Here is a 14,167-nt window from a genome sequence, read left to right as displayed (position 1 = left end):
ACCTTTTATGCTTTCTATAAACCTCAGTGGAACCTCTGCTATCTGAGGCCCTAACCGTCAGTGGGGTTAAGGTTATCAATACCAGAATGAAACAATTATGTGCTCAAAGAGATAAAACCAGAAAGCACTGAAGAAGATAACATAGTGTGGAGCTGAAGGAACACAGCAAGCCAGGCAGCATGTAAGAGCACAAAAGTTGACATTTCACGTTGGGACTCTTCTTCAGAATGGGGGAGGGGAATGGAGCTCTGAAATAAATAGAGAGAGGAGGGGTGGGGCTGGGGAAGGTAGGTGGGATGGTGATAGGTGAGTGCAGGTAGGGAGTGGTGGGGATTGGGCAGTGAGCTAGGAGTGGTGGATAGATGGAGAGAAGATGGACAGGTTGTGTCAGGTCAAGGAGGCGGGGATGAGAGGGAGGGTTGGTCATGGGATGAGGTCGGAGTGGGGAGATCTTGAAACTGGCAAAGTCCACATTTAGGCCACTGGACTGTAGGCTCCCATGGCGGAATATGAGGTGCTGCTCCTCCAGTTTCCGGGTGGCATCATTGTGACACTGGAGGAGGCCCAGGATGGACATGTCACCCAGGGAGCGGGAGGGGGAGCTGAAATGGTTCACAACTGGAAGAGCGCACGTGCTCTACAAAGTGGTCTCCGAGCTTCCGTTTGGTCTCACCGATGTAGAGGAGGTCACATCGGGAGCAGCGGATGCAGTAGACCACATTGGAGGGTGTACAGGTGAACTTCTGTCTGATATGGAAGGTTTTTTTGGTTCCTTGGATGGAGGTGAGGGGGGAGGTGTAAGGGCAGGTGTAGCACTTCCTGCGGTTGCAGGGAAAAGTGCCAGAGGTGGTGGGGCTAGTGGGGAGCGTGGAGCAGACGAGGAAGTCGGGGAGAGAGCGGTCTCTATGGAAGGCAGATAGAGGTGGGGAAGTAAATATATCCTTGGTTGTGGGGTCAGATCGCAGGTGGCGGAGAATGATACGTTGAATCCAGAGGTTAGTGGGGTGATACATGAGGACAAGGGAGATTTTGTCTTTGTTTTTGTTGCAGAGAGGGGATGTGAGGGCAGAGGTGCATATAATGCAAGAGATGCAGTCGAGAGCATTTTTGACCACTGATGGGGGGGATGTTGCAGTCCTTGAAACAAGAGGACATCTGGGATGTTTGGGAGTGGAATGCCCCATCTTGGGAGCAGACGTGGTGGAGGCGGAAGAATTGGGAGTAAGGGATCACATTCTTGCAGGAAGGTGGGTGAGAGGAGGTGTAGTCTAAGTAGCTGTGGGAGTCAGTGGGCTTGAAATAGATATTGGTTTTGAAGAATCTCTGCAGGTCTGGCGTCATCTGGGGAGAGGAACAGAGATAATGTTTCAAGTTCAGCGTGATTCTTCTTCAGAGACCTGTTGTTCCACAGGGAGCTGAAGACCTGAAGAAGGTGGTTTTCTTTGGTGGGGATAGTTTTCTGTATGTCCTCCCCCTCAGAGAAGTGGTGTAATGCCATTTTGACCAAGATTAAGGCTGAGGCATTTGCAACAATCTTCAGCCAGAAGTGCAGAGTAGATGATGTGTCTTGGTTCCTCCAGAGATCCCCAAAATCACAAATCCCATTACTCAGCTGTTCGATACACTCCTTCCACATTAAGAAATAACTAAAGGCATTGAATACTGCAAAGGTTATGGGGCCTGACAACATTCGGTAACAGCAATGTGTACCAACTACAAGACAAACTGCAGAAACTTACCAAGGCATGTTAGACAGCATCTGCCAAATGAACAACCACTATCCTCTTCAAGGGCAGGATATACATGGGAACACCACCACCTGCAAGTTACCCTCCAAGCCACTCACCATCCTAACTTGGAAATATATCACCGTTCCTTCAATGCCACTGGCTTAAAATCCCAGAACTCCCTCATTAACTTGATGTGGGTCTACCTACAATAAACAAATGATTCAAGAATGCCAGGGATAGACAATAAATTTACAGTTATTCTTTCACGTACATGTTGCACTATGTGCATGTCCAATTAACTGTGAGCTGTTCTTTGAGACAGAAGAGAAATGCATTCTTGAAATAATGGCATGGTGACTCAATGGTGAGCACTGCTGTCTTGCTGTGCCAGGGATTCAGGTTCAATTCCACCCTTGGGCAACTAACTGTGTGGAGTTTGTACATTCTCCCCACATCTGTGTGGGTTTCCTCTGGGTACTCTTGTTTCCTTCCACAGTCCAAAGATGTACAGCTTAGGTGGATTGGTTATGCTAAATTGCCCCATAGTGTGCAGGCTATGTGAATTAATAACAGGAAATGCAGGGATGGAAGTGGGTCTGGGTGGGATGCCCTTCAGAGGGTGGGTATGGGCTTGAAGGGCTGAACAGCCTGCTTCCACACTGTACCAATTCCATGATTCTGTAAAATGGATTATCTGCAACATACATTTTCACATCCAATATTCTATGTTAATGACTGTAGAGCAATATATTTATTAAAAGTTAGATTTCAAGCCACATCTTCAATTTGAACAGGCTCTGTTAGAGCTCAAGGCCATATTAAAATGCTGTTTTATTAATATAGATATTTAACAATGATTCTTCAAACAATTCTAACTGCTATTACTCAGGTAGGTCACTATGAGTTAGTTAACAATTTAAAAATTATATTGTTGCCTGACTATTATTAAACAGTGTTTGAATGTAATGTGAAGGAACTAAATAAGCCTTTAGTTTTCTAATTCACTAGAACATGATGAAGTTCTCTTGACAGCCACCTTTTATTAAACCTTTGAGGAAAACATTTGGTTTTAGGTCAATGCTGACGATCGAATCTCAAATAATTAGTACATGAGTCTTGCTTAATGTCATAGGAATACAGCTACAATCTATTATCCTTTTTGTGATTATCTTAAATTGGTGCCCATTCATTAACATTTCTCTGACTGGAAAAAATAATCTGCCACTATTTGTGTTTATCATGATTGCACACAATCTTGAAGACCTCCATCAGGTCATCCCTATATCTTCTCAACCACAATGAAAACGTCCTGATTTCTCTGCTCTGAATTGTAAACACGTGTAGAGTGGCGGTGTTTTTAGTGGAGGGTGACTCATAAAGTATCATATACGGATAGTCCACGTTCTGTCCGCCTATCGCCAACCCAGTCCCTATAATACAGGGAGGCAACAGCCACAATCAGCAGCCTTTTTACATTTGGAAAAATTAATTTAGGAGCAATTAAGTTCGTTAACAACCCATTTGACTTGACTATTACACTATCTACACATCAAAATGCAGTTGAAGTGAGCATATAGGTGAGAGTAGGGAATCCATTTTTACACTATCTGAGGCGAAGTGATGTGCACCATAAGCATCAAGGGCACTCCCCAGTGCAAGATGAAAAAGGCAACTTTATTTTATTCTTTCACACGATTTGGATTTTCTGGCTGAGGCAGTGTTGGTTACATATCCTTAATTGGGCTAATTACCCAGAGAGCAGAAAAAGTCAACCACATTTCTATGGAGTCACAAGTAGGCCTGAACTGGGCAAGGATGGCAGATTTTCTTCTCTAAAAGACATTAGTGAGCCAGGGGAGTTTTTAATAATAATCCACATTGGTTACACGGTTGCTAGTTTTGGCCACAGATTTTTATTGAATTCAAATTTCAGCATCTGCCCTGGTGGGAGTTGAACCCATGTTCCCAGAACTTTAGATCGTGGCGCAGGGTTACTGATTTAATGACATTACCACTGTGCCACTGCTTCCCTAATCGACTGCAAAAACCCATTCCACCCCACTCCAACCCAACCCCAGAAATCACCCACACACTGTTTCTCGACCCCTGAATTTGTTTTAATCTGTGATTCATTGTTTTCCTCTCAGGGCCTGATTGCATTTTCAGAGGCAACCACTACTGAGTTCTGGCACCAACCAATTAGATTGGCTGGCAAATTCAATGGGCTGAATATCCTCCTCACGTTCCTGTGTAATAGTCTTTCTTAAGGGTGGGACACCCTCCCACCAAGGCACTCTCTGCTGGTTTAGACCACCAGCTGTGTGTTATTGTTGTGGACAGTCTTTTTTATGTTAGTTAGTTTGTGCTAGGATACTGGCAAGAATTTCTAATGACTTCTGGTTTACTGAGGACAGAAGATGGGAGGTATCCTTTTTTGAGCAGCCCGTACTTTAATGTTATTGGGGAAGAGAGCATTAAGGAAATAGGGTAATAAATGAGAGACTTCCCCTAAGTTTATATACAGCTATTACCATAATATATGTGCCATTTAATATTTTCCTTCCAACTGTATTAGAGTCCACAGAACTATAGAAATGATACAGCACAGAATGGGGCCATTCGCCCATCTTGTCTATGCTGACACAAAGACAACCAGATGTCATTTTTAATCCCATCTTCCTGCACACAGCCCATAGCCCTGCAGCTTACAGCACTTAAGGTACAAATCCAGATACTTTTGAAAGAGTTTAGGGACTCTGCCTCCACCATTAACTCAGGCAGAGAATTCTAGACACTGGATACAAAACATTTCCTCATGTCCCCTCTAATTCTTCTGATTCTTAGCTTGAATCTATGACCCCTGATTTTTCAACTCACTGCTAAGGGAAATAGGTCCCTCCTGTCTATTCTATCTGTACACTTTACAATTTAATATACATAAATTATATCACTCCTCGACCTTCTCTGTTCCAAGGAAAATAACACTAAATTCTCCAATCTCTCCTCATAGCTACAATTCTCCAGCTCTGGCAACATTCCAGTAAATCTTCTCTGCATTCTCTCCAGAGCAATTTCATCCTTCCTTTAATATGGTGAACAGAACTGCACACACCACTCCAGTTGTGGTCTCACCAATGTCTTATACAGTTTCTTCATTATATCCCTACTTTTGTATTCTTTACCTCTACCAATGAAGGACGGTGTTCTAAATGTCTTCTTTACAACCATTACAACCAAGTAATTTGGTAAACTTGGCTGATTTCACAGCAAATAGCAAGCAATGAAAGTAATGCTTGAATATTCGTAGTTGAGTCAAAAATTTGGCATTTTGTTGTCTTATTTTCTCAAGTGATTCACGTAATATGAACAGCAGATTGCAGTCTAAAAGGAGCCAACCAGTATTTACATATTGTTGTCCACATAAAACCAAATGACTCAAAGCACTTCACACTTGGGCCTGCTTTTGAAGTGCTGTCACTCTTGCAATACAAGCAAATGTAGCAGGCATTTGGCACTGAAGGCACTCCTATTCTGGGCACTATCTTCTCCAGTGGTATAACCTGAGCAATGAGAGGTGATACTAATTATTAAAAATAGCAGCTCACCCATTTTCTGGAATCTTACCTTGCTAGACCTGCTTCCAAACTCTTTCTCACTCCTGTCTAGACCTGTTCTTGGATTGCCTCAAACAGGTGCCTGTTTTCTCTTGTTTTCTCTCCCTACCCCATCCCCCTCCCCTTTTTCCTGCATATAAACTGACGTTTTCCCAGCCACCATCAGTTCTGAGGAAGGGTCACCGGACCCGAAATGTTAGCTCTATTTTTTCCTTCACAGATGCTGCCAGACCTGCTGAGCTTTGCCAGCAACTTTGTTTTTGTGCCTGTTTTCTCTTGTTTGTTCAAAGTTACAACATTATTTGCTGGCTGTAATAGCAGTTGCAGTTTGGGAGGATTGCAAGTTATTTTTGCATGAAAGAGTCAATTAGCTTCCCTCTGCACTATGTTGACATCTGGCGAGAGAATCTATAAGGTAATGTGATTGCTGTAAAAAGCCAATAATTGACAATCTTTGACCAGCAGGTGTCAGCATAACATGGTCCACATCAAAACTAAAGTTTTCATCAAGCATTAAAATAGGATTTTTTTATCCACCAAAAAGGCCACTGGGCGAAAATCTAACTTTGCTCCATGTGTGAAATGGGAGATGTTGGATCATCCACTCACTATGTAAATGAAAACAGGAGAAATGTACAAAAAGCGATAAATATGATATCATTTGTTTGCCACCATCTCCCAAAGTCAATATTACCCCCACTGGCTTTAAAATATAAAAAGTATCTTTTACACCAGCAAGGAAAGCTAGTTATCTGTGTGATTTTTCAAATAGAGCTATTTTTAAAATTAATTAACATGATGTGGATGAAACAAGGCCAAGATATTTTTGCATTCCTAATTTCCCTGGAGAAAATAATGATCAGCCACCTTCCTGAACCATTGCAGTTTATGTTAGGAAGGTACGTTATAAGATAGGGAGTTTCAAGATTTTGACCCAGAATCAGAGATCAAACAGCAATATATGTCCAAGTCAGGATGTTTTGTAACTTGAAAAGGAAGCTGGAGTTGGGAGTGTCCCCACTCATTTTGTGTTTTTGACCTTCTAGGTGGTGGAGTTTGAAGGTGTGGACGTGCACTTGAAGGAGATTTGATGCATCACTGCAGTGTCTCTTGTAGATGGTACACTGCTGACACTGTGGTGAAAGGACAGAAAACATTTAAATTGGGATACATGGTGTCAAGCAAGTGGGTTACCTAGTCTGGATGGTGCCAAGCTTCTTAAGTGTTGCTGAAGACACACTCATCCAGGCAAATAAGGATATTCTACTGCACTCTTGAATTGTGCACCTGGGAAGTCAGGAGATGAGTTAGTCAGTGCAGAATTCCCAACTTTAAACAGCATTTTTGCAGCTGGTCCTGTTAACTTTTAGGTCAATGGTATTGCTCCAGGGATTTGACTGTGGGCTAATTTGATGATGGTCCACCCACATTGTGAATAAAGGGCATAATTAATGATTGTCCCTTTCCAGGTCATTATAATTAAATTAAACAGAAAGTGACAGAACATTCAGCTGGAGGACTAGGCCCAGAAGTTTCCATTTCTGTCTCCATTCTTGCTCAAGCTATTTCGTTGTAGTTGGTCCCATAGGCAAAAGGAAATCAATCAGGATTCCTGCCCTTTATGATCCAGCGAATCCTACTGCATGCATCCTGGTGCATCGGTATCAATGGGGAAACAATTAGACTCATGACTGATCCTCCCCAAGGACAAACTGCCTGTTGACAGTAACACTTGGAAGTCAACATTGTGAAGCAGGAGATGGCACTAAAATCACTCTGCCAAGTTCTCTGTAAAACAAGGCCTGGGAGATATCAACTGACAGGCCTTATCCACATGGAACCAGAAGCCCCAACTTGGTTCTAAAGAAGGGTCACTGGACCTGAAACATTAACTCTACTTCATCAGCTCTGATGCTACCAGATTGCTGAATTTCTCCAGCAATTTGTTTTTGTTCTTGAACTTGGTTGGTGGATAGGAGAAGGGTTTGGGTGGCAAGTGGGTGCCATCAGTTGACTCAAAGGAACAAACAGTTCAAGAGTAGCTTAGAGTAGAAGATCTTGGTGGTGGAGTTGTTCAGAGGTCATCACTCAGGAGTTATGGCAGAGGGAATACAAAGATTTCTTTCTGGTTTCAAGAACAGCATTCAATTCCTGGGCATCTTTTGGCTTCTGTTTCCATAAAAACATCAGCCCGTAAGAAATAGGAACTGGAATAGGCCATTCAACCCCTCAAGCTTGATCCACCATTCTACAGGATCATGGCTGATCTAACACTTGTTATGTCCACTTTTTGCTTTTTCCCTGTAATTCTTGATTCCCTGACTAATCAAGAATCTATCAAACTCAGCCTTAATATGCACAAGGACTCTGATGCCACAGTTCTCTGTGGTAAGGAGTTCCGAAGACCCACAACCCTCTGAGAGAAGCATTTCCTCCTCAACTCAGTCTTAAAGTGCTGCCCCTTTATTCTGAGACTATGCCCTCTGGTTCTGACTCTCCCATAAGGGGAAACATCCTCTCAGCATTTACCCTATCAAGCGTGTCAAGAAACCTATAGGTTTCAATGTTTTGCTTACCTCCAGGACTTACAGGGGATTCTGGCACCTGGTGGGTCTGTTGTCATCCTAAATTAAAATTGCATTGGCCTCTTAGTTATCTCTGCTGACCCAGATTTTAATATTTTCATGAGTTACCTCTAATCTGCTTGTGGAGCAGGCATTTGGCTGTCTCTGAGAAGTGCATGACTAAAATGGCAACAGGCGACAATGCAATGCTAAACACTTTGGATATTTGAACTTCCTACAGGCCCCCCTGTCCCAGTTGCAGGATAGGTTTAAGTACAGGCTGCACAGACTGGATTCCGATGTCATGTCTAATAACCCAGAGGGAAAAACTGCCAGAAAAAACTGTAATACTATACTCAGAAATGAATATACTGGTCTTACTGGGGGTTTTGATGCACACAAAATGAGTGAGACCAGTTTGTTTTAGTATCATATAAACCCTACAGTGTGGAAACAGGCCCTTCAGCCCAACAAGTCCACACTGACCTTCACAGCATCCCACCCATCCCCCTACAACCCACCTAATCTACACATCGCTGAACACTATGGGGCAATTTAGCATGGACAATCCACCTAACCTGCACATCTTTGGACTTTGGGAGGAAACCAGAGCACCTGGAGGAAACCCATGCAGACACAGTGAGAATGTGCAAACTCCACACAGACAGTCGCCTGAGGGTGGAATCAAACCTGGGTCCCTGGTGCTGCAAGACAGCAGTGCTAACCACTGAGCCACCATGCCACCCTGCCACCCCTACTTCTGGAAATTTAATTATAACAAGTGCATGCATATGCCTCCAAAAACCTAAACTTAAACTGTACTTCTGGTGCAAGTCGGGTACTTTTTTTTGTAAGAAGTGGGCTTGTTCAAGAAAGGATATTTAATAAGTCTTGAAACAGACCATGCTAATTAACAACATGTTAAAAATAAACTTCTAAAACATCTCTGTCCTGATTAAAAGTGTTTGGAAAATCTCCTTGCTGAAGAGTTAAACTGTAAGGGAAGCATACATCCCTCTGCAGAACTGGACCTATTACAGAGATAGCAAGAACTGCCAATGTTGGAGTCAGAGATAACACAGTGTGGAGCTGGAGGAGCACAGCAGGCCAGGAAGTATCAGAGGAGCAGTAAAGTTGATGTTTCAGGTTGGGACCCTTCTTCAGAAATGGGGGAGGGGGAAGGGAGCTCTGAAATAAATAGAGAGAGGAGGGGTGGGGCTGGGGAAGGTAGGTGGGATGGTGATAGGTGAGTGCAGGTAGAAAGGCAATGTGGCTGTATTACCTAGTTTGTATCAATATATGGTCGAGCAGTTTAAGGGCTGAAGAGATTACCAGAGGGTTGCAGTGGGAGAGAAATCCACTGAGGTCATTTTGGAGGGAGGAGGATAACTTCTTCAAGGTAGGCATCCCTAGAAGAGGCTTCGCAGTGGGATTATTAGCTTGCTCCATTCTACAAAGAAGTTGGCTTGCCTTGGAGATTCCAGTCCCAACAAAGGACTTTTACCTGTGAGGTAACCCGTCAGATGCTGATAAACATACTCTTTACATATTAGGGAGAATGCAGGGAGACTGGCGACACAGTTTATAGAACACCTACCTCCACACCAGATGACTGCACATTTAATTCCATTGTCATCCCAGTTCTCAGCAGAACTGCTGACGGCAATCAGATTCTAACCTTCAGAAAACTCAGTACATGATCTGAACTTAAATACATCTCAAAATCTTGTCCCATCCCAGGCGCAAAATGCATGTAATTCACTGATCCCATTCTTCTGTTGAGGAGCAATGTTGTAGTGCATGTCTGACCTGTGCATTTCCTCCTCGCTGCTTTCATACCTTCACACTCTTGAAGAAACATATGCAGTTCTCAAAGGAACTGCAAGCTGATTAACAGCCTGACCGGCCATGACAAGAATGATTTTCCATGGCCCTATAACCAGCTTTAACTGAACAGCTGAACAGGAGGTTAGATCTATACTGAGTGGGGTGTGTTTTATGGGCTTTTTGGTAATGATGGAGATGTTATGTCTGACAGAGATAGAGAGAAGCACATGTAGACAATAGTCTCTTAATAACAAGGTAACAGTAAGAGTAAAATCAAAGAATCCCTACAGCGCAGATAGACTATTCAGCCCATTGGGTTTGCACCAACCCTCTGAAGAACATCCCACCAGGACCTAGTTCCCTATCTTATCCCTATAACCCTGCATTTCCCATGGCTCATCCATCTAACCTGCACATCCTTGGACTCTACAGGACAATTTAGCAATGCCCAATCCACCTGACCTGCACATCTTTGGACTGTGGGAGAAAACCAGAGGACCCAGAGGAAACACACATAGAGACAGGAGAAAATACAAACTCTGCACAGATAGTCACCTGAGGTTGGAATCAAACCTGGGTCCCTGGTGCTGTGAGGCAGCAGTGCTAACCACTGAGCCACCATGAGGTGTCAACCTCATCTGTTAAATTATTTTATCCAACTGCATGCCAACCCAGTCTGGGAGTTAAATCAACTTGTAGGATAAATATCTAGGATTAGAAAAAGAAATAGAATGTGTAACCGACAAGCATAAAGCTTAAGTCTGTCAATATTTGAGAAAGGAAAAAGTGGGTTACTGGGTTTGTCATAATATGGAACTGGAAGATAAACAAGACTGTCAATGAAACTGAATTAAATAAAGCTTTGTTAGTTCTGTCCTATAAATAGGCTGATTTAACTTCCAGTTGTGAGTTTTAATAAAGTATATTCATTTTAAATGTCAACATTTTTTGCAGATGCTAATGGATCTGTGAGTTCTTGTTCGAGAAGGAGGATCTGAGTGAGCCCAGATATGTGGCTTATAGAACACCTACCTCCGCACCAGATGGCCACATATTTGGCTTTAGTGTTTTACCAGTTCCTATCTACCATGCTGAGTTCAAGCAGATTCCAAACCTCAGAACTGTCAGTGCAGCATTGGGAAAACCTCTCTAATTCAATCTGAAGTATCTAAGATTTGCTGGTTAGCATTTTGGAAAGTGTTAATATGGTTTCAGCAGAAACCAGTCGTTATATATTTATTGTTAGAATCCAAAATGCTAGGTATTTACAAAAGCGTAAAGCCACAAGATTTACAATTTAAAGCAGTAAAATTTTACTACACAAAAGCCAAAGAACCTGGATCCCAGTAACTACACTACCTTAAATAATCAATTACATTAAAACTATTAAGGATTGACTGAACCGTTACTTATTTTCTAAATCAAACTTCTTAACTCAAATTTCCCTCTACATCCTCTAACTTACAGCCCAAAATGCAAATAAGATACTTATCCAAAATTGAATCATTAAATATTCAGTTTGAGCACTGTTTCAAAGAATTGTGTGAGGACTGAGATTTGTTGATCCTGTTCTTACTTACAGCAGTGCTGTCCAACAATCTCCACATTCTCATGGCTGTAGACTCTCCATTCAATACAGGTATCCATCCAGCATCTTAAGCATAATTACCATGAGTCAGATGCATTGCCCTCAATGGGCTCTGCACATAAATTGAACAATTGGAAACATAGATGATTTACTGGTGGTGGTTAATAGATGAAAGGCACCATGGGTGATTTTAGTGGTGGAAAAGCTGTTCGGTTGTTGGCGTTAGTGCTTCTGCATGCAAAAACTACTGTGGGCCAGACTCTTATGGTACTAATATACTTTCAGTTTTCAGTCTTGAATCTAAAACTCTCTGACCACCTGTCTTTTCATCTTGGCAATACATGCATATACAGGGGCTTGGTTAGCTCAGTCAGCTGAATGGGTGGTTTGCAACACCAAAGTTGTGGATTCAATTTCTGCACTGGTTGAGGTTGCCATGAAGGATTCTCCTTCTCAATTTCTCCCCTTCCCTAAAACATGGTAGTACTCAGATTAAAATTATACCAGTTGCCTCTTGCTAATGAGAGAGCAGCTCAATGGTCCAGTAAGACTACGCTGACTTTACCCTTTACTTATATATATCCCAAGAAGTTCAACACACTGTTAGGATCCCTTCAATTAACAAGAATTTATAAACTCTTTTAGCCAGCCTACACAGTTTTACCTTGAAAGAGACGCTTCCTAAAGCAACCAGACTATTTTAAACACAGAAACCCTTCTTAAAATACAACTACACATATAATCTATTCACTCCTATCATTAACTTCTATTGATCTTTTTCTCTAATATTTATCTCCAAGGCAACTTGGTCACATGATTGTTTATGAAAGCCAAGTGTCTTACCAGAAAATATCTTATAGAAAAGGAACCAGCACCTCTACATTAAATATAGTATTCTTATCTCCCCAAGCACATAGGCTATCACAAAGGAAAGAAGAACCATGAAATATCATTGGCCTTTACAGTTCTTTGCGTTTCCCACTTAGCAAACATAACCATTGCTTTTCCCTCCAGGAGAGCATTATGTTGCTGTGGAATGTGTAGAGATTTGCTGTAAAACAGCGATTAGGGAAAGTAAACATGGTCCATTAGAGGCTGAGACAACATAAAATACAATGGGGAATAAGGAAATTATAGAGATGTTAAGCAAATACTTTGTGTATTAAAAGCTACAAAAAAAATCCAGAAGTGGTGAAAAGTCAAGGTGAGAATAAGGGGCTTAAACAAAATTATCAGTAAATAAACAGTATTGGGCAATTAATGGAACAAATCACCTGAACCTGGTGTCCTATACCCCAGAGCTACAAATGAGTTGGCTACATAGATAGTGGATGCATTGGTTTAGATCTTTCAGAATTCCCCATTTTCTGCAATAGTCCATGTGATATCGCGGGTAGCAAACATAATCTCACTATTCAGGAAAGAAGGGAGGGCAGATACAGGAATCTACCCAATAGGGAAGAACTTGGGTATCCTTGTACTTGAGTCACGGGGAAACTGATATATAAGTGAAAGAATCAATATAGGGAGAAGGCAGGAAAGTTGAGTTGAGGATTATCAGATCAATCACGATCTCATTTTGTGGTAGAGGAGACTTGATGGACAGAGTAGCCTACTTCTACTCCTATGTTTTATGGTCTTAAGCAGAGCAAGCGAGTAGGAAAGTAAAAAGTATGTTAGCCTTTAGTGCAACACAATCAGAACATATGAGTGAAGAGGCATTTCTTCAAAGGACTGTAGTGAGACAATACCTGGTTTATTGCATACAGCAGTGCTGGGGGCATGGGGTGGTGTTAGGCATTGTTCAATGCAGACTGAAGAGGTTGCACCTATATTCCTTATATTGAGTCAGACCAATATCTGTGTCTGTTTTACATTTCATTGCAGTAGCACAAATGTTAATCCATTTGACATAAATCTGTTAAAACAGCCTTAAAGGATAAAGGTAATACAAATACAATAATGAGAAGCAATCTCAACAAAACATAGAAATTCTTATGAGGTGGTTTGGCAGAATGGATGCAGGAGGGAAATTTCCTCTAGCTGTGGATTCTAGGGATCACGGTGTCAGAATAAAGGATTATCCATTTGGAACTTCTTCAGTCAAATGGTTGGTGAACCTTTGAAATTCTCTTCTACAAAGAGATGTGGAAGCTCAGTCGCTGAAGAAATCCAAGGGAGAGAGGATGCTAATGGATGAAGTAGAGAGGTGAGGTTAAGGTAGAAAATCATTTATGATCTCACTGAATGAGGCAGTAGATCTAAAGTTCCATTTGCTGACTCCTGCTCCTATTTCTTATTTTCTTGAGTAGTGTGTTGCAGCAATATTAAATCATATTATCACCCGGTATCTAACAGGCCTAAAAGAAAAGTTTGGTAAATAAGAGAAAGGCACAGGAACTAGTTTGTGGATTTTGTTGATACAGCCTGCACTTTTACTAATTCATTTTGTTCCATGCATTGCTGTTTTTAATCATGATTCTTCCAAGAGGGATTTGGGAGAGAGACAGCAGTCATTTTTCACATACTAAACATCTGCATCTTCCACATGTTAAGTATTCAAGTTGCAGATGAATGGGTTGGGTCCATCTTCATGTATCTGTTGTACTTAATTCATGTCAAAGAAACTAAGCAACTCAGCTGCTCCCAACCCACATCATACTTCAAAGCAAAATTATACACTTTTCATATAAATGGAAAGTGGTAACTTAAAGGAATTTTCTTGTGACACCCTTAATAAAAATGACTTGTATTTTAATCTTAATAAAATGTTGGATTTTAATTCTACAAAGAAACAATTTTTGTTTCTCATCACATCATTTTGGTCATGACATTTGAATAAAT

This window comes from Rhincodon typus, chromosome 19, assembly GCF_021869965.1.
Source record: "Rhincodon typus isolate 14 chromosome 19, sRhiTyp1.1, whole genome shotgun sequence".
In the NCBI taxonomy this organism is placed as follows: Eukaryota; Metazoa; Chordata; class Chondrichthyes; order Orectolobiformes; family Rhincodontidae; genus Rhincodon; species Rhincodon typus.
The sequence above is the reverse complement of the archived record's forward strand: the minus strand, read 5'-3'. Positions refer to the sequence as shown.